This window comes from Trachypithecus francoisi, unplaced genomic scaffold, assembly GCF_009764315.1.
Source record: "Trachypithecus francoisi isolate TF-2019V2 unplaced genomic scaffold, Tfra_2.0 Lachesis_group0, whole genome shotgun sequence".
Lineage (NCBI taxonomy): Eukaryota > Metazoa > Chordata > Mammalia > Primates > Cercopithecidae > Trachypithecus > Trachypithecus francoisi.
Genome location: NW_022681453.1, coordinates 189,939,251 through 189,960,110, shown reverse-complemented (window position 1 = coordinate 189,960,110; position 20,860 = coordinate 189,939,251).

Sequence of the window (20,860 nt, the reverse complement as noted above, 5' to 3'; positions counted from 1 at the left end):
CTAATATCCAGCATCTATAAGGAATTTAAACACATTTACAAGAAAACAAACAACCCCATTAAAAAATGAGCAAAGGACCTGAATAGACACTTCTCAAAGAAGACATAGGTGTGGCCAACAATTATATGAAAAGAAGCTCAATATCACTAATCATTAGAGAAATGAAAATCAAAACCACAGTGAGATACCATCTCATACCAGTCAGAATGGCTATTACTAAAAAGTAAAAAAATAACAGATGCTGGTGATGTTCTGGAGAAAAAGGAACACTTATACACTGTTGGTGGGAGTGTAAATTAGTTCAACCATTATGGAAGACAGAGTGGCAATTCCTCAGAGACCTAAAGACAGAAATATCATCTGACCCAGCAATCCCATTACTAGATATATACCCAAATAAATATAAATCAGTCTGTTATATAGACACAAGCATTCATATGTTTATTGTCGCTATTCACAGTAGCAAAGAAAATCAGCCTAAATGCCCATCAATAATAGACTGGATAAAGAAAATGTAGTATGTGTTTACCATGATATACTCTGCAGCCATTAAAAAGAACAAGATCATGTCCTTTGCAGGGACATGGATGAAGCTGGAGATCATTATCGTTAGCAAACTAAAGCTGACACAGGAAAACCAAATATGGCATGTTCTCCTAAGAGGGAGCTAAATAATGAGAACACATGGACACATAGAGGGGAACAACACACACTGGGGCCTGTTGGAGGGTTGAGGGTGGGAGGAGGGAAAGGATCAGGAAAAATAACTAATGGATACTAAGCTTACTACCTAGGTGATGACATAATCTGTATAACAAACCCCCATGGCACAGTTTTACCTATGTAACAAACCTGCACATCCTGCACATGTACCACTGAACTTAAAAGTTTAAAAAGAAAAAATGAAAATCAATATACAAATAGCTAGTGTTTGGTGAGTTTGTGTCCAATAGAATTTGAGGTTAAAGAAGATATGAGAACATCATATTCACATTGTATAAATTTGCCTTCTGCAGAAGCAGAAGGATTCAAGTAGAAGTAGTTTATTTGGGAGGAAATACCAGGAGAGAATGGTGAGTAGGAGAAATGTACCTGGGAAAGAAAAAATGCCAATAGAATATGTTAACTAGCTAGTTACCAATGTGGGCAACTGGAACATAATCTCACTAGGGAACTGGGATGATAGTGAATAACATATTTCAGAGTTGCCCCAGTGAAGATCAAGGAAACCAGCATATTTATTTCTCAAATACTGATCTTTCACTAGATGAAGTTTGCTTCAGGTTTCCTTTAAAAGCCACCAGCCAGGCTGGGTACGGTGGCTCATGCCTGTAATCCCAACACTTTGCAAGGCTGAAGCGGGTGGATCACTTGAGGTCAGGAGTTCTTGACCAGCCTGGGCAACATGGTGAAACCCCACCTCTACTAAAAGTACAAAAATTAGCAGGGTATGGTGGCACAGGCCTGTAATCCCAGCTACGGCAGGAGAATCTGTGGAGGCCAGGAGGTGAAGGTTGCAGTGAGCCAAGATTGTGCTACTGCACTCCAGCTGACACAACAGAGCAAGACTCTATCTCAGAGGAAAAAATAAAAAATAAAAAATCCACCAGCCGATTCTTTCATCTGCAATGTATCTTTTCCCAGTGAAGAGTCTGGGACCAAGCGGGACCTAACTAAGTGTGCCTCATCCTGTTCTATGTCTGACCACATCTGTGTGGCCAGACTCTAATCTTAAACGGCATGAGCACTGGTCAAAACCATATATGGTACTCTGCAGACAACTGTTCATTGTACTGTCAATCTGAAATACTAGGAAAAACATTGGGAGAGAAACAAGATAAAAACATCAGAACTCATGCAATGTCATACTAGTGAGTAGTGCACCACAGATTAAATGTAGGCATGCTGAGTCCTAGTGATAGGCTCTTTCCAATAAGGAACACGACTTCTTGAATGATTTTAAACGTTGTAACATTTAGTTCACTGATAGTCACACGGTGGGGATAAATAGGCATTTCTGAATTAACAGTGAGTTTTTTTTTTTTTTTTTGAAGGAAATGTGTTTCCAGATACTACTGCTCAAATTTTTATCTTGAATTCTTCCTTTTCAGAGCAAATGTTTGTTCAAGGGACATGTGGGATGTCTGCTAGTGATACCTCATATTAAAGCTATGATTGGAGCTGAACCTCAGAAGACAACAAAATTGATAGTGTTATAGGGATGAGGGGAACTTTCCTTCCACCCTCTGAAAGTTTGACAATTTGAGTCTCTGAAATAAATTGACAGTAGATATATTAACAGGAGAAAAGATACCACAAATTTATCATATGACTATGCACGTGGGTCCCACAAAATATGAGACTCCCAGAAGAGTTGGGTGGTTGAAGTTTATATAGTATCTTGAGCTACAAAAAGAAATAGGGGACTGGGACTTCCGGAGTCAGGTGGCCACAAGTTATGGGGTGCTGAAGGGAAGAAACACACAGGAACAAATGCTGTTTTTATGCAGATAAAGTTTCTCAGGTAGCAGTCCACAGAATAGGTGGTGTCAATCGCTTTTCTCCTTTCCTGTTGGTATCTTCCCTGTTCGATGATATTGTAAGGAGGGGGCTCATGACAATTGCATTCCTTTCAGAGGAACTTTCCTCAGTGAGTTAAGGGAATTTCAGAGAGTTCCTTCATGCCTGCTTTGGGAGGGAAAGAGGAGCAAGAGACTAGGGGAACAGAGAAGGTTGGAGAGACTTTGTTTCTCCTGTAGTTCAAAGCACTCAGCATAACAAAAGTGCCATACTCTGCGGCATCATTTTTCTGAGTCCCAACAGTTTCTACAACCTCTACCTTCCAGAGAATCCTTTCTTCTCAACCTCCATGTCTTAGCAAAGCAACCAGTAGTGCCAATAAATCTGAGTTTATCTTGTTATAGTAGTTAATGGACTTAACGAACAGCTCAGCTAAACAATCATATCCAGGCAGGAGTTATAAATTATACAAGTGTCACAGGTTGAAACCCAGAATTGAGTTTCAGCCTGGGAGTCCACATGGGTCCGTGGCTTTGCCCAGGAAGGAATTCAAGAGTGAGCCAACAGAGCAAAGTGAAAGCAAATTTGTTAAGAAAATAAAGGAATAAAAGGATGGCTACTCCATAGGCTGAGCAGCCCTGAGGGCTGCTGGTGGGCTATGCTTACGGTTATTTCTTAATCATATGCTAAACAAGGGGTGGATTTTTCATGAGTTTCCTGGGAAAGGGGTGGAAAATTCGAGGAACCAAGAGTTTCTCCTCCTTTGAGACTACGTAGGGTAACTTTCAGATGTTGCCATGGCATTTGTAAACTGTCATGGTGCTGGTGGAGTGTCTTTTAGTATGCTAATACATTACAATTAGCTTACAATGGGCAGTGAGGATGGCCAGAGGTGACTTTCATCACCATCTTGAATTTGGTGGGTTTTGACCGGCTTTTCAGTTGCATCTTGTTTTGTCAGGTCAGTGTCTACATGACCTGCATCTTGTGCTGACCTTCTATCTCACCCTGTGACTAAGAATGCCTAACCCGCTGGGAATGCAGCCCAGCAGATCTCAGCCGCAGCCCCTATTCAAATGATATCACTCTGTTCCAAATGCCTCTGACACAAGCAGGATAAAAACTCCATAAATACTGACTCCATGTAACAGATTCTGTCAGAGCAAGAAATCTCATTTTGATAATGACATCTTTCTGGAGCACTGCTCTTCGACTAGGGGTTCCATAGATGTATTAATATTACCAAAAATGTAGTTAATAAAACAAATTCAAATTGTTCAGTATCTAACTTCATCTATACTCAATGTTTTGATAACACTGAAGAATCTTCACAGTGAAACATTCAACACTCTTGTGGCGAGAAACACAGTGAAGCTTGTGGAAGAAAAGGTAGTAGCATTGTGACTCAACGAACACTGAGCAAAGTGGCATTTTACAAAGCCAGGGATGTCTGAACTACTGTATTGTTTTCCATTCAAATCTTTAGGCCACCAGCTAGAATGAGACAAATCTTTACCGGTATCACTAAAGCTTATGCCAATTCCGGAGTCTGTTTCACCACCCAGAAAGACAACTGAAATCCACCTAAAGAGGAACAGGCTGGGTTAGTCAGGAAAAGGAAGGTGACGTATTTTGGTTAGGGCAGTAAGTCACTTTTACAAATAAAAGAAGAAAAAGTGATAAAATGGAATGCACACAAAAATAGATTTATAGAGGACAAAGAGTAACCATACCAAGTATATTAGTTTTGTCTCAAGCTGCTATAAAGAGATACCTGGGAATGAGTAATTTAGTTTAAAAAGAGGTTTAATTAGTGTATGGTTTTGCAGATTGTAAAGAAAACATAGAGCTTCTGGGGAGGCCTCAGAAATCTTACAATTATACCTGAAGGCAAACAGAAAGCAGGCACATCTTACGCGGCCAGAGCAGGAGCAAGAGAGAGAGGGGGCAGCTACCGCACACTTTAAACAACCAGATCTCATGAGAACACCATCATGAGAACAGCCTCAAAGGGGGAATTCTACCTCCATGATCCAATCACCTCCCACCAGGCCCCACCTTCAACACTGGAGATTACAATTTGACACGAGATTTGGGTGACGGCACAGATCCAAAACATGTCATTCTGCCTCTGACTCCTCCCAAGTGTCACATCCTTCTCACATTGCAAAATACAATCATCCCTTCTCAACAGTCCCCCAAGTCTTAACTCATTCCAGTATTTACTCAAAAGTTAGTCCAAAGTCTCATCTGAGACAAAGCTAGTGCCTTCTGCCTATGAGCCTGTAAAACTAAAAACAAGTTAGTTATTTCCAAGATACAATGGATTTACTGGCCTTGGGTAAATACTCCCATTCCAAAAGGGATAAATTGGCCAAAAGAAAGGGACTACAGGCCAGGCACGGTGGCTTACGCCTGTAATCCCAGCACTTTGGGAGGCTGAGGTGGGCGGATCATGAGGTCAGGAGTTCAAGACAAGTCTGGTCAATATGGTGAAACCCCGTCTCTACTAAAAATACAAAAATTAGCCAGGCATGGTGGTGGGCACCTGTAATCCCAGCCACCTGGGAAGCTGAGCCAGGAGAATCACTTGAAACCGGGAGGCAGAGATTGCAGTGTGCCAAGATTGCACTACTGCACTCCAGCCTGGGCGAAAGAGCGAAAACTCCGTCTCAAAAAATAAAAAATAAAATAAAAATGAATAAATAAATAAATTTTTAAGAAAAAGAAAAGAAAGGGGCTACAGCACCATGCAAGTCCGAAACCCAATAAGGCAGTCATTAAATCTTAAAGCTCCAAAATAATCTCCTTTGACTCCATGTCTCCCATCCAGGGCACACTGATGCAAGGGGTGAATTCCCAAGGCCTTGGGCAGCTCCACCTCTGTGACTTTGTAGGGTTCAGCCCCCATGGGTGCTCCCAAGGGCTGGTGTTGATTTACTGTGGCCCTTCCAGGTGCAGGGCACAAATCGTTGGTGTATCTACAATTCTGGTGTTTGGAGGATGGTGGCCTTCTTCTCCCAGCTCTGTTAGGCAATACCCCAGTGGGGACTCTGTGTGGGGGCTCTACCCCCACATTTCCCCTCTACATTGCCTTAGTAGATAGAGATTCTCCAAGAGGGCTCTGCTACAGCAGCAGGCTTTTGCCTGGACATCCAGGCTTTTCCATACATCCTCTAAAATCTAGGTGGAGGCTCTCAAGCCCCAGCTCTTGCACTCTGTGCACCCACAGGCTTAACACCACGTGGAAGCTGCCAAGGCTTATGGCTTGCACCCCCTGAAGCAGCAGCCTGAGCTTTATCTGGGCCCTTTCAGATGTGGCTGGAGCTAGAGCAACTGAGTTGTGAAGAGCAGTTTCCTGAGATTGCATAGGGCAGTGGGGCCCTTGCCCTGGCCCACAAAACCATCCTTCTGTCCTAGGCCTCTGGGCATATGATGGGAGGGACTGCCCCTGAAGGTCTCTAAAATGCCTAGGAGGCCTTTTTATCACTGTCTTGGCTGTTAGCATTTGCCTACCTTTTATTTATGCAAATTTCTGTAGCTGCCTTGAAATTCTACCCAGAAAATAGAGTTTTCTTTTCTACTATATGGCTGGGCTGCAAATTTTCCAAACTTTTATGCTCTGCTTCCCTTTAAAAAGTAAGTTCAAACTTCAGATCATTTCTTTGCTCGTGCATATGAGCATATGTTGTTGTTAGAAGCAACTGGGCTACATCCTGGATGCTTTACTGCTTAGAAATTTCTGCCACCCTAAATCATCACTCTCAATTTCAAAGTTCCACAGATCCCTAGAGCAGGGGCATAATGCATCCAACCTCTTTGTTAACGAAAAACAAAAGTAACCTTTGCTCCAGTTCCAAATAAATTTCTCATTTCCATCTGAGACCCCCGCCCCCCATCCTGGACTTCACTATTGATATCATTATCAAGATTTTGGTTATTACCATTCAACAAGTCTCTAGGAAGTGCCAAGTTTTCCCTCATCTTCCCATCTTCTTCTGAGTCCTCCACACTCTTCCAACCTCTTCTTGTTACCCAGTTCCACTCCTTGGTACCGATTTTCTGTATTGGTCCATTCTCACACTGCTATAAAGAAATACCTGAGACTGGATCATTTATAAAGCAACGAGGTTTAACTGACTCACAGTTCTGCAGGCTTTACAGAAAGCATAATGGCTCTGGGGAGGCCTCAGGAAACTTACATTCATTCCTGAAGGCAAAGTGAAAGCAGGCACATCTTACATGGCCAGAACAGGAGAAAGAGAGAGAGTGGTGAGGTGCCACACATTTATAAACAACCAGATCTTATGAGAACTCACTCGCTATCATGAGAACAGCAAGTGGGAAATCCACCCCCATGATCCAAACACCTCCCACCAGAACCCATTTCCGGTATTGAGGATTACAATTTGACATAAAATTTGGGTGGGGGCAAAAATCCAAACTGTATCTCCAAGTTAAAGCAGTGACTTTTTTTTTGGAATTCAATGTATATGTTTTTCACAAGGCTATTGTGGGTCTATTACTGTGCTAGGTACTACCTTGGGTGTTGAATGTATAAGAATCTTGACTTACCTTTTTTCCCTAAAAATAAAAAGATGAATATATATGCTACAACTAGACAACAGTTGATAAGAAAGGGTTCGTCAGAATATTGCCACAGAGTGTTCAAAGGGAAAGGATCTCAGATGTAATTAGCCTAAATATCTTACATGTTACAGACAGAAGTCCAGTGCATGGAATTCTCAATGCTACATGACAGAAGTAGAAAGTGTTATTTATTTTCTAAAGTAGGTGACCAAGAACACTTAACCTGTTGAATGACAATGTAAACATTGATTTAAGTGCATTATCACAATAAATAAGGTTTTTAAAAAATTAATTTGCTTAGTAAATAGAGATTAAATTAGGATAATCGATGATAAAATAATTATCCACTTTAACTAACACTATGTGCCAGGTGCTGTGCTAAATATTTTATTATGTATTTTCCCCTTTAATCCCCACCACAGGCTAGAAGTTATGTAGTGCAACGAAAAATGAGGAATTACTATCCTTGTCCTCAAGCCACCCAGAATTTAGAGGGAGACCCAGACTTTGACTTAATTACTAACAAATATATTGCAACAGGTAAAATAATACATTATATTAAGCTACAAGAATATGAAAGAAGAGGTAATTAATGTTGTCCCAAAAAGAGGATCAAGGAATTATTTACTGGAAAATATGACCTTGGATCTCAGGTTTTTAAAATAATGGATTTTCCAGGTAGGCTAAACGAAGTATAAAGACCTTCTAGACAAGGGGAATTGTGTGAACAAAGAAATGGTCTCTTGAAAGCATTCTCCTCTCTCCACTGCACAGTGAGGCAAGGTCTAAACCAGCCATCAGGGTCAAAGAAAAGAAAAAGCTGAAGTGAGAGAAGAGCAGATGAGACTCAAGAAGTTAGTTCCTAATAAGAATAAAGTTTGGAAAGTGGCCAGGGATAGAAGTATTAATATTACTCTATGAGTCGCATACCTCTCAGGGACAAAACTTTTAGGACAATCCACAGTCCAAATCCAAAAGGCACACATAAGGAGAAAAGGCACAGAAGTTATAGGAAGGCTCTTCATTTGAAGTTATTCTCATTTAAAGAAAGGGGTTTTTTTTGTTTTTTGTTTTTTTTCAGTTCTTTCTCGCAGATATTGACATTGTTTGCCAAGCGCAGTAAGCATCATTACAGTTTATTGCCTGTTCTATGAATGCATTGAGGTGTTCATCTATTTTTAGTTAATTTGACTACCAAATAATCACAGTTATGTTTGATTCCTCTCTACCTCTCTTGCTCAATGCCAGTTATTTCCTCCATTTAGCAGAAAAACAGCTAAATATGCCAACCTTCGATTTCTCTTGCTATCTTTTCCTCTAGGCAATGAGATTCTGGATTTGAAATTCCCAGCCCTGCCTAATTTTGGAGACACTCATCCTCCCGCTTTTCTTAAGAAAGACCTATTTTGTGTGTAAAATAGTCAGGAGACTTCCCTCCAGCAGGTGGATTTTGAAATAGTTTTATGAAGAGGGACATGGAGGCACAAACAGAACCACAAGTGTTCTCTTACTCTATTTCTTTATTCCTGTGTTTAGTTTTTAGATATTTCTGGGCAAACAATTATGGACCAGGAGTTGTGGTTACTGGAGACAGTAACCATATGTTCACAATCATGAACAAGGTAAATATACACAGTGGCATATTGAAGCTTATAGTGCAATGTAGAGAGACACTGTACAAAAACAGAGTAATTGATTTACGGTTGAGATATGAGCTGTTCAGGAAATGTACACAGTGGAGTGAAAGACTCTGACAGGATGACCCACTTAATCTGGAGAAATCAGGGGAGATTTTGTTGAGGAAGCAACAGCTTTAATTGAGGCTTAAAATGGAGTGTGTGTATGTGTGTGTGTAAGCTGGGGAAGGGGAGTATGCCTCCCTGCAGGTGCAAAGTCCTTGTGGCAGAAAGTTGCTTGACATTTTTGAAGAACTGAAAGAAGGGTATTTGTGGTTGAATTATGAAAAGGGGAAGACAGATCTAGATGAGACTGAGAGGTAGGTGAAGGCAGGTAATGTAGGACTTTCTAGATCATGTTATGACTCGCAGTATTTATTCTGTGGGTAATGGAAAACAGTTGAAGGATTTTAAATGGTAGTGTTACAGACTGATCATTGCATTTTCAAAAGATTAACAGCTTTTTGGAGAATGAAGGGGAGAAACAATGAATATGAGAAGACTTCTTATTGAGGGTATTCAGCAGTGCAGGTGTTTAAGATGATACTTTCTTAATCTAGGGAGCTGGTAAGATAGAAGGAGTGAAAGGTTTGAGAAATATGTAAGAGACTTAATTGATGACTTTGTTATTGATTGGAAAAGAAGAGGCAACAGAGAAGAAAGAGTTTCTTGAATGAATTATTGGGTAAATGGTCATGCCATTTTCTAAGATAGTGAATACTGAAAAATAAATGATATATTCGGGTAAAAATGAGTAGTTCAGTTTGTGACATGGTTGAGAAGCTTATCAGAAAGCCAGGTGGGAAAGTGTCTTTGGATGCACAGGTGTGGTACTAAAGAGGTGGGGAGAGAGGTATAACTTTTGGACTCACTGACATGTAGAAGGTGATTAAATCCATGTATCTGCTAGGAATATATTGAAGCATGATAATAAAAGAAAATCTAGAATCAAACCCTGAGAAAGTTCATCTTTTAAAGGTCAGAGAAAGAGAAATGGTAAAAGAAACTGAAGAAGAATAACCAGCAAAGTAGGAGAAAACAAGAAAAATAGGGAGTTCTGCAAAGAGCAGGTTGTTGTCAGCAATGGAGACACTACAAAGACACCCTGGAGAATGAGGACAGACAAGTGCCTATTTAATTTAGCAGCATAAGATTTTTAGAAAAGGCTATTTTAGTATTTCAGTAAAGGGAAAGGTGACAGTGAGATTCAAATGGGTTGAAGAGTAAATATGTGAAAAGTATTAGAGGCAGAAAATTATTTTAGGAAGTTTGGCCTGAATGGGATGGAAAGACTAGACATAGTAGGTAGAAGATTGTGAGTGTCCTAATAAAATTTATTTGGTGTTTTGTTTGCTTTTAAGATGGGATACAAAAGGTTTGTTGTTTTTGTTTTTTAAGATGGGGTCTTACTCTGTTGCCCAGGCTGAAGTGCAGTGGTGTGATCTCAGCTCACTGCAAGCTCCATCTCCCGGGTTCAAGCAACTCTCATGCCTCAGCCTCCTGAGTAGCTGGGACTACAGGCGCCCGCCAACACACTTGAGTAATGTTTTTGTATTTTTAGTAGAGACGGGATTTCACCATGTTGGTCAGGCTGGTCTCGAACTCCTGGCCTTAGGTGATCCACCAGCCTCGGCCTCCCGAAGTGCTAGGATTACAGAAATGAGCCACCATGGCCGGCCAAGTTTTTGTTTTTGTTTTTGTTTTTAATGATAGTTGGGAAAAGTATGTAGAGAGAGAGATTAAAGATGCAAGCTATAAAAGGAATTGATAGTATAAAATCTCCTGAGAAGACTGGAAGAATACATATAGAGACCCTGATCCTTGATAGGATGGAACTTTTTTTAGAATTACCATCACCCTGGAAGCTGAAGAAAGAAGGTGAGAACATGGACGTTTATCATAGCTCATAGCTCCTGTTGGCCAAGGAGTCCATCCTTTAAATGGAGTCACAAATCATTTTCTTGACAGTTTTTTTCTGGTCTTAATTCTGAGAGTCTGGTTTCCTGCTGCTTACAACATGCTTAGGCTTAGATAACTTTTTTCCTTACAAAGGCACTGCTAATTTAAATTTGCATCTTCTAATATACCCTGGAGCTTGAATCCAGTTTTTGCTCTCTTCCTATTACCAGGGCCTTTATATTTCAGATGAATCCTTGCTCAGTGGTTTCCCCTTAGGTAAAGATTCTAAATAATGTTTTATTTTGCATCATGTGATACAAGTGTAGAACGGTATGTCTAGTCCTTGACTTGAAATCCTCAGGCTGGACCAAAATCCCCTACTCACTTGCTTTATTTATTTATTTTTGAGATGGGGTTTCGCTCTAGTTGCCCAGGCTGGAGTGCAGTGATGCAATCTCGGCTCACTGCAGCCTCTGCCTCCCAGGTTCAAGCAATTCTCCTGCCTCACCCTCCTGAGTAGCTGGGATTACAGGTGTGCACCACCACGCCTGGCTAATTTTGTATTTTTCGTAGAGACAGGGTTTCTCCATGTTGGTCAGGCTGGTCTTGAACTCCTGACCTCAGGAGATCCTCCCGCCTCGGACTCCCAAAGTGCTGGGATTACAGGCATGAGCCACTGTGCCAGGCCCTCACTTCTACTTAGGCATCTCCCATGTTCTCAACCACTATTGAAGATACTGCCTGAAAATAGACTAAACTTCCACATTACAGCATGTTTGTGTTTGAAAATTCCTGCTGCCATGCTCACACACTAGATCAAAGTCCCTTCTGGATGAAGTGTCTGTATATCTCATGGCTCTTCTTAATAAAGATGAGACCGAATATTTAGAGATTTAAAAAATATAGTCAAATTTCAAGTTTGGGGATATTACTGCCAACTTTACAGAGACAAACTAGTTATAAAGGAATATTATGAATAATTGAATGCCAACAATTAGAAATCTATACGGAATGGATAAATTCCTAGAAGGACACAAATTAGCAAAACCAAATTAAGAAGAAATAGAATTGATCTATAGAAGTAAAAAGGTTGAATCAGTATTTCAAGATAACTTCCCACAGAAAAACTACAGATGAATTCACTATTGAATTCTACCAAATGTTGAAAGAAGAATTAACACCAATCCTTTACAAACTCTTCAAAAACTTAAAAGAGAAAAGACCATTTTCAATTCGTTCTACAAGGCCAGTATTACACTGATATAAAAACTGGACAATGACATATAAAATAAAACCACAGAGCATCTCTTATAAATATAGATGCAAAAATTCCTAATAAAATGCTAGTAAACAGTCCAGCAACATATAAAAAGTAACACACAACATCACCAAATAAGATTTATCCCAGGAATACAAGGTTTATTTAACAAACAAAATTAATCAATATTATACACCATAATTAACAGAATAAAGGATGAGAATTTTATTCTGTTTTTTTTTTTTTTTTCTCTTTTTTTTGAGACAAAGTCTTTCCCTGTTGCCCAGGTTGGAGTGCAGTGGTGCGATCTCTTCTCACCGCAACTTCTGCCTCCCAGGAAAATTTTATTCTATAGTCATCTCAATAGAGGGGAAAAGGCATTTGACAAAATGTAATACTGTTTCATAATGAAAACACTCAACAAACTAGAAATTGCAGGGAACTTCCTCAGTCTGGTAAAGGGCAGCTACAAAAAAAATCCAGAATTAACATCATCCTTAACAGTAAAAGTTGAAAGCTTTACCCTGTAAGCTCAAGAAAAAGACAAAAAGGTCCACTTTCATCGCTTTTATTCAACATTGTACTGGAGGTTCTAGTCAGGACAATTAGGTAGGAAAAAGAAATAAAAGATACCCAAATCGAAAAGGAAAGAGTAAAATTGTCTCTATTTGTTGACACGATCTTCTATGTACAAAATCCTATGGAATCTATGAACAAATAAATAAAACATATTAGAGCTAATAAAAGGATTCAGCAAGATTGCAAAATATAAGATTATTATGCAAAAAATCAATTATACTTTCATGTCCTAGCAAAGAACAATGCAAAAATAAAATTAAGAAAGTAATTCCACTTGAAACAGCATAAAAAAGATAAAATATTTAGGAGTAAATTGACCCAAAGAAGCATAAGACTCATTCACTGAAAATTACAAAACAACATTGAAAGAAATTAAATACCTAATTAATTATAAAGATATTCTGTGTTCACAGATCCAGGCATGATATTTTTAAGATGGAATAATTCTCCAAATTAATTCACAAATTTAGTGCAACCTCTATCAAAATCTTAGCTTCCCTCCTGCAACTTCTTTTATTTTATTTTATTTTTTGCAGAAATTGACAAGCTGATCCTACAATGTATATGGAAATGCAAGGGATACAGAGAAATCAAAACAGCTTTTCACAAAAGACCATTAGAAGCCTCACACTTTCCAATTTCAAGGCTTACTACAAAGCTACATTAATAAACAATATTTTACTTGTATAAGAATGGACAAATTGGTCAATGGAATAAAATTTATAGTTCAGAAACAAAACCATACATCTATGACAAGATACCAAGACCATTCGTGGGGGAAATAATTATCTTCTAAGCAAATGTGGTGAGACAACTAGATATCCACATGTGAAAATAATAAATAAATAAAGGTGAAACCCAGCCTCACACCATATATAAAACTTTACTCAAAGTAGATCAGGCTGGGCATGGTGGCTCATGCCTGTAATGCCAGCACTTTGGAAGGCCAAGGTGGACGGATCATGAGGTCAGAAGATCGAGGTCATCCTGGTGAACATGGTGAAACCTCGTCTTTACTAAAAATACAAAAAATTGGCTAGGTGTGGTGGCAGGCACCTGTAGTCCCAGCTACTCAGGAGACTGAGGCAGGATAATGGCATGAACCAGGAGGCAGAGCTTGCAGTGAGCCGAGGTGTCGCCACTGCACTCCAGCCTGGGTGACACAGCAAGACTCTGTCTCAAAAAAACAAAACAAACAAACAAACAAACAAAACAAAGTAGATCAAAGACTAAATTTTAGAGTTTCACTATAGAACTCTTAGATAATAATATAGTCATAAATCGTTGTGACTTTGAAGTAGGTAATAGTTTCTTAGATATGGTACTCAAAAACAAGAAACGCAAGAAAAAATAGATACATTGGAATTTTTTTCAGATAGAACCCTTTGTTCTTCAAAGGACATGATCAAGAAAGTGAAACTACCCTCATACTGTGAAAAAATGTTTTCAAATTATGTATATGATGAGGAACTAGAATCCAGAATACAATGAACTCTTACAACGTAACAATAAAAAGACTCAATTTTTATAAAGGGCCAAGTATTTGAACAGATGTTTCTACTTTATTTCAACAAATTCAGGCCATTGTTAACACTTTTAAATGAAAAAAGAACTCTAAGCACCGTCTTGTCAGGATGTCAGAAACTCTACTTTTGCTTCCTTCCTTCCCCCCCCCTCCTTTTTTTTCATTTAACTACATGTAAGGAATTCCACCAAGAATAATCAGAGAGAGGTAAAAATAAAATTGTTCAATTTTCTTACTACAAAAGAAATAATAAGGCCAAGAGCTTACTAGAGTCTGAAAGTAATTATTCAAATTAGTTTGAGTCACCATACTAACACTTATCTGTGCTTTTCTTGTCACTCATCATGAGAAATAGTCAGATGCAAGTGAATCTTAAAGCTATCTGTTCCCTGTAAATTATAACTGGATGATGTCTTCATTGACAAAACAGAAATGCCATTTATATCTTGTGATTGATATATAGACTAAGTTATTTAAGTATTGCTATTGAAAATACAAAGTTAAAATGTTTCTAAGTTTTCTTTAAAATAGGGTCTCTATTATTGGACCAATCATTTTCCATCTCTGTGTTTCCCAATTGTGATATGCGGGCAAGAGATCATGTGGGTTAAGCATGTAGCTCTGCGTTGGGTAGATCTGGGTTTCACTTTTGGTTCCAAAACTGTCTTCTTTTACTGTAAAATGTGAAAAATTATAATTGTTGTACAACTGCTGATGGATTGCTATGGAAATTAAATGAGGTACCATTTGTGAGATGCTTAGTACAGGGCCTGGCATGTGATGATTGCTCAATAAGTTGCAAAAATAATATTGCCATATACTATAAATGTGTATAACAAGAACTCCCCAAACAAATATTCTAACTTCATTTATCCATTCAATACAATCAATAGTAAACATCTTCTTTTATTTGAATGATTTGGTTTTGCACTCATGACAAGAATTTAGTATTTTATTAAGGAGAGAGAGAGAGAAAAGATTTATCCAAAGGTCTTTGCAGACTTTCCCCCAAAGTGGATGGAAATGGTCATGGAAAAGGGACTTCTTTGTCTATTTCTCTTTTTAAATATCAATTCGTTAAAAATTTTACAAAATTCTATACATCTATTGTGTGCAACAAGATGTACTGAAGTATGTATACATTATGTTACGACTAAATTGAGGAAATTAGCATATGATTCCCTCACATACATTTTTGTGTGGTGAGAACACTTAAAATTTACTTCTTCAGTGATTTTCAACAACAAAATACATTGTTATTAATGACAGTCACTAGGCTGTACAGTAGATTTCTGAAACTTACTCCTGCTATCTAACGGATATTTTGTATCTTTTAAACATCTGTTTCACATTCTCCCTTCCCCACAACCCAAGCTCCTGGTAACTACCATTCTCCTCTCTGCTTCTAATAGTTCACATTTTCTTAGATTCCACATAAAAGTGAAATTATGAGAAATAAAAATATTTGTCTTTCTGTGCCTGTCTTATTTATTGAACATAATATTCTTCAAGTTTATCTATTTTATCACAAATGAGAGTATTTGCTTCTTTTAAATGACTGAAGACATTTCCATTGTGCATATATACCACATTTTCTTTATGTTTTCATCCCATCATAAACTAGCTTGATTCAATATCATGACCATTGGGAATAATGCCGTAATGAATATGGTAGTGCACCGAACACATTAATTTGATTTATTTTAGATATATAAACAGTAGTGGGATTGCTGGATCATCTGGTAGTTCTATTTTTAATTTTTTGAGGACCCTCCATAAGGTCTTTTTCTTGTTTTAAAGCTGGGCTGTTTTCTTGATATTGATTTGTTTGAGTTTCTTAGATATTTTGGATACTAACTCCTGTGCAAAAACTGCTTAGTTTGATGTAATCTTGTTTGTGTATTTTTGCTTTTGTTGTTGGTGCTTTGGAATCGTATCTCAAAAAATCATTGCTCAAATCAATGTCATGAAGCTTTTCAGCTGTGTTTTTTTACAGTAGTTTTATAGTATCCAGTCTTAAGTCTTTAATCTACTTTGAGTTGATTTTTGCATATAGTGTGGGATAAGGTAGTAAATAGTGACATAGAGCTTCAATGCAATCTCTCCTAAAATTCCAATATAATTTTGTACAGAAATGGAAAAAAGTAGTTATTTTGCAGTAGCTTTACAGTATTGGGCCTTAAGTCTTTAATCTACTTTGAGTTGATTTTTGCATATGGTGTGGAATAAGGGTCTACTTCTATTCTTCTGAATGTGAATATTCATTTTTTTTGACACCACTTATTGAAAAGACTCTCCTTTCCCTGTGGTGTGTTCTTGGCATCTTTGTTGAAAATCAATTGATCTTAAATGGGATTTATTTCTGGGATTTATATAGTATTCCGTTTGTCTGTTTATCTGTTTTTATGCCAGTGGCATGCTCTTTTGATAATGATAGTATTGTAGCATATTCCAGTAATGTAGTATACAGTGATGCCTCCAGCCTTTTTTTGCTCAAAGTTACTTTGGCTATGTGGGGTCTTCTGTAGTTCCATACAAATTTTAGGATTGCTTTTATTTCTATTTCTGTAAAAAAAATGTTATTGGAATTTTAAGAAAGATTGCAGTGAAGCTATACTGCACTTTTGGCAGTATGCACATTTTAACAACACTAATTCTTCCAATTCATGAAAGCAGCCTATCTTTCCATTTGTTTGGGTCTTTCATCAATGTTTTATTGTTTTCAGTATGCAGGTCTTTTACCTTATTTGATAAATGTATTCCTAATAATTTTAAGGGGGGATATCCATTGCAAATGACATTCTTGATTTCATTTTTGGATAGGTCATTGTTAGTATATACAGAGGCCAGTGATTTTTGAGTGTAGATTTTGTATCCTGCAACGTTAGTGAGCTCATATAGTATTTCTAAATTACTGGGTGGAATCTTTAGGGTTTTCTCTACACATGATTATGCCATCTGCAACAGGGACAATCTAACTTCTTCCTTTCCTATATGGATGCCTTTCCTTCCTTTCTTTTTTTCTGATTGTTCTTGCTACCTTTTCTTTCTTTTTTTCTGATTGTTCTTGCTACCTTTTCTTTCTTTCTTTTTTTCTGATTGTTTTGGCTAGGACTTGAGTACAACGTTGCATAGTAATGGTGAGAGTGGACATACTTATTTTGTATGAAACCTTATCCTAGAAGGAAAGGTTTCAACTTTTTACCTTTGAATATAATGTTAGCTATGGGTTTTTCATATATGGGCTTTATTGTGCCTAAGTACATTCATTCTATACTTAATATGTTAAGAGTTTTTTTTATCATGAAAGGGTATGCATTTTATTATGTTTCTTCTGCATCTGTTGAAATTATCATATAGTTTTGTCCTTCGTTCGATTAATTTGATGGATCATATCTATTCATTTGTGTATGTAAAACATCCTTGTATCCCTAGGCTAAATCACACTTGATTATAGTGAATGATCCTGTTAACGTGCTGTTGATCTTGGTTTGTTAGTATTTTGCTGAAGATTTTTGTGTCAATGTTTGCTAGGGATATTGGCTTGTAACTTCCTTTTCATGTAGTGTCTTCATCCGGCTTTGGTATCAGAGTAATCCTGGCCTCATGAGTTTGGAAGTATTATTTCTTCTTAACTTTTTCGGAAGAGTGTCACAATGATTTGTATTAGTTATTAAATGTTTGGTTGAATTCAGCAGTGAAGCCATCAGATTTTTTCTGGGTTTTTCTTTGATGGGAGGCTTTTTATTACCAATCCAATCTCTTTGCTCATTCTTGGTCTGTGCAGATTTTCTGTTTCCTCATGATTCAGGCTTGGCAGTTGTTTGAAATTAGGAATTTATCCATTTTTTGAAGTTATTCAATTTGTTGGCATACAGTTGCTTGTAGTGGTCTCATGATCAATTGCATTTCTGTGGTGTCAATTATAATTTTTTTCTATTATACTCTTCCTGATTTTATTTGTCTTCTCACTTTTTATCTTAGTCAAGCTAACATTTTGTGGATTTTTCTTATCTTTTCAAAAAACAAGTCCTATTTACTTTGTTCTTTTCTATTGTTCTTCTAGTCTCTATTTCATTTATTTCTGCTCTGATCTTTATTATTTCCTTCCTCTCACGAACTTTGGGCTTAGTTTGCATTTGATTTGTTTTTCTAGTTTCTTGAGATGTAATAGATGTTTATTTGGGATATTTTCTTTTTTTAAATATAGGCATTTATTGGTACAGACTTGCCCCTTACAACTACTTTCGCTGTATCCCATAAATTTTGGTACATCGTGTATCCATTTTCATTTGTCTCCAGATATTCTTATATTTCCCTTTTAATTTCTACTTTGGTCTATTAGCTGTTTAGAAAACATATTGTTTAATTTCCATGTATTTGTGAATTTTCTGAAATTCCTTTTTATTTCTAGTGTCATACCATTGTGGTTGGAGAAGATACAAGATATGACTTCATTCTTCTTAAATTTGTTAATTGTTTGTGGTCTAATACATGACATATCCTGGAGAATATTTGGTATGCACCTGAGAAGAATGTGTATTCTGGTGTTGGATGAAATGTCCTGTAAATGTTTGTTAGATTCATTTGGTTTAAAGTTTCATTTAAGTCTCATGCTTCCCTATTGATTTTCTGTCTGTATGATCTGTTCATTGTTGAAAATGAGGTATTGAAATCACCTACTATTATTGTGTTACAGCTGATCTCTCTCTTCAGATCTATTAATATTTGCTTTACATAATTAGCTGCTCTAATATTTGGTATAGACATATTTAAAAGTATTATATCCTTTTGATGAATTGACCCCTTTATCATTACATAATGACCTTCTTTGTCTCATTTTGCAGTTTTTGTCTTACAGTCTATTTTACCTGATGTAAACTTAGCTATCCCATTTATTTTGTTATTCATTTGCATGGAATATCTTTTTCCATCCTTTTACCTTCTTTTCTCTTTTCTTTCTTTTTTTTAGATGGAGTCTCACTCTGTCATCAGGCTGGAGTGCAGTGGCATGGGCTCGGTTCACTGCAATCTCTGCCTCCTGGGTTCAATCGATTCCCCTGCCTCAGCCTCCCAAGTAGCTGGGACTACAGGCATGCACCACTATGCCCAGCTAATTTTTGTATTTTTAGTAGAGACAGGGTTTCACCATGTTGGCCAGGATGGTCTGGACCTCCTGTCCTTATGATCCACCTACCTCAGCCTACCAAAGTGCTGAGATCACAGGCGTGAGCCACCAAGCCTGGCCCACTTTCAACTTATGTATATTTTTTAAGGTGAAATGAGTCTCTTGTAGACAGCATATAGTTGGGTATGGTCTTTATTCATCTATGTCTTTTGATTGGAGAATTTAATACAGTTATATTCAAGGTAATTATAGGTAAAAAATTACTACTGCCATTTTGTTAATTGTTTTTTGGCTGTTTTGTGTATCCTTTCTTGCTTCTTCTTCTCTTGCTGTCTTCCTTTGTGATTAAAATTTATCTCTAGTGGTATGCTTTGATTCCATATTTTTCTGTCTTTTGATATCTACTATAGGATTTTGCTTTGTGCTTACCATGAAGCTAAAATAAAGCATCTTATTATAACATACTATCCTATGCAGATAGCAACTTAACATTGACCATGTAAAATAACTCTACACTTTTACTTTACCTCCTCACATTTTGTTTTTGATGTCATAACTTACATCACTTTATATTGTGTATTCTTTAGCAAATTATTGTAGCTTATACATCTAAAGTACTATTTTTAACAGTGTTGTCTTTTAACTTTTGTACTAAAGATATTAGTGATTTATATACCACCATTACAGTATTAGAGTATCTGAAGTTGACTGTGTACTTACTTCTGCCAGTGAGTTTTATACATTCCTGCTTTCATGTTACTAATTAGCACTCAGTTCTTTCAGCACAAAGAGCTCCCTTTAGCATTTCTTATAAGACTGGTGTGGTGGTGATGAATTCCTTCAGCTTTTGCTTGTCTGGGAAAGTCCTCATATCGCCTTCATTTCAGAAGGACAGCTAGGGACTTATTTTTCATCACTTTGCCAGTATTACCTAAAATATGGCAGAAAAATATTTTGGAAATTATATCAGATTTCTTAAAACAAGACTTTGTGGAAAAAAGATGTGAAACAAAATTATAAATACAAACTCCTGGCTTTGTGATCTGCCCACCTCAGCCTCCCAAAGAGTTGGGATTGCAGGTGTGAGCCACTGCGCCCGGCCCTGATTATTCATTTTGGGGCCAAGTGCAATGGCTCACACCTGTAATCACAGCTCTTTGGGAGGCTGAGATGGGCAGATCACGAGGTCAGGAGTTCGAGACCAGCCTGACCAACATGGTGAAACCCTGTCTCTACTAAAAACACAAAAATTAGCCAGGCATGGTGGTGCTAGCCTGTAATTGCAGCTACTCAAGAGGTTGAGGCAGGGGAATCAATTGGACCCAGGAGGTGGAGGTTGCAGTGAACCAAGATCACGCCACTGCACTCCAGCCTGGGTGACAGAAAGACTCCATCTTAAAAAAAAAAAAAAGAAAAAAGAAAGAAAGAAAAGAAATGAATAATCAGTATTCAACCTTATCAAAAGACAGTTAATTATTTTGCCACTTTCTTTTTTTTTTTTTTTTTTTTTTTTTTTTTTTTTTTTTGAGACGGAGTCTCGCTCTGTCGCCCAGGCTGGAGTACAGTGGCCGGATCTCAGCTCACTGCAAGCTCCGCCTCCCGGTTTACGCCATTCTCCTGCCTCAGCCTCCCGAGTAGCTGGGACTACAGGCGCACGCCACCTCGCCCGGCTAGTTTTTTGTACT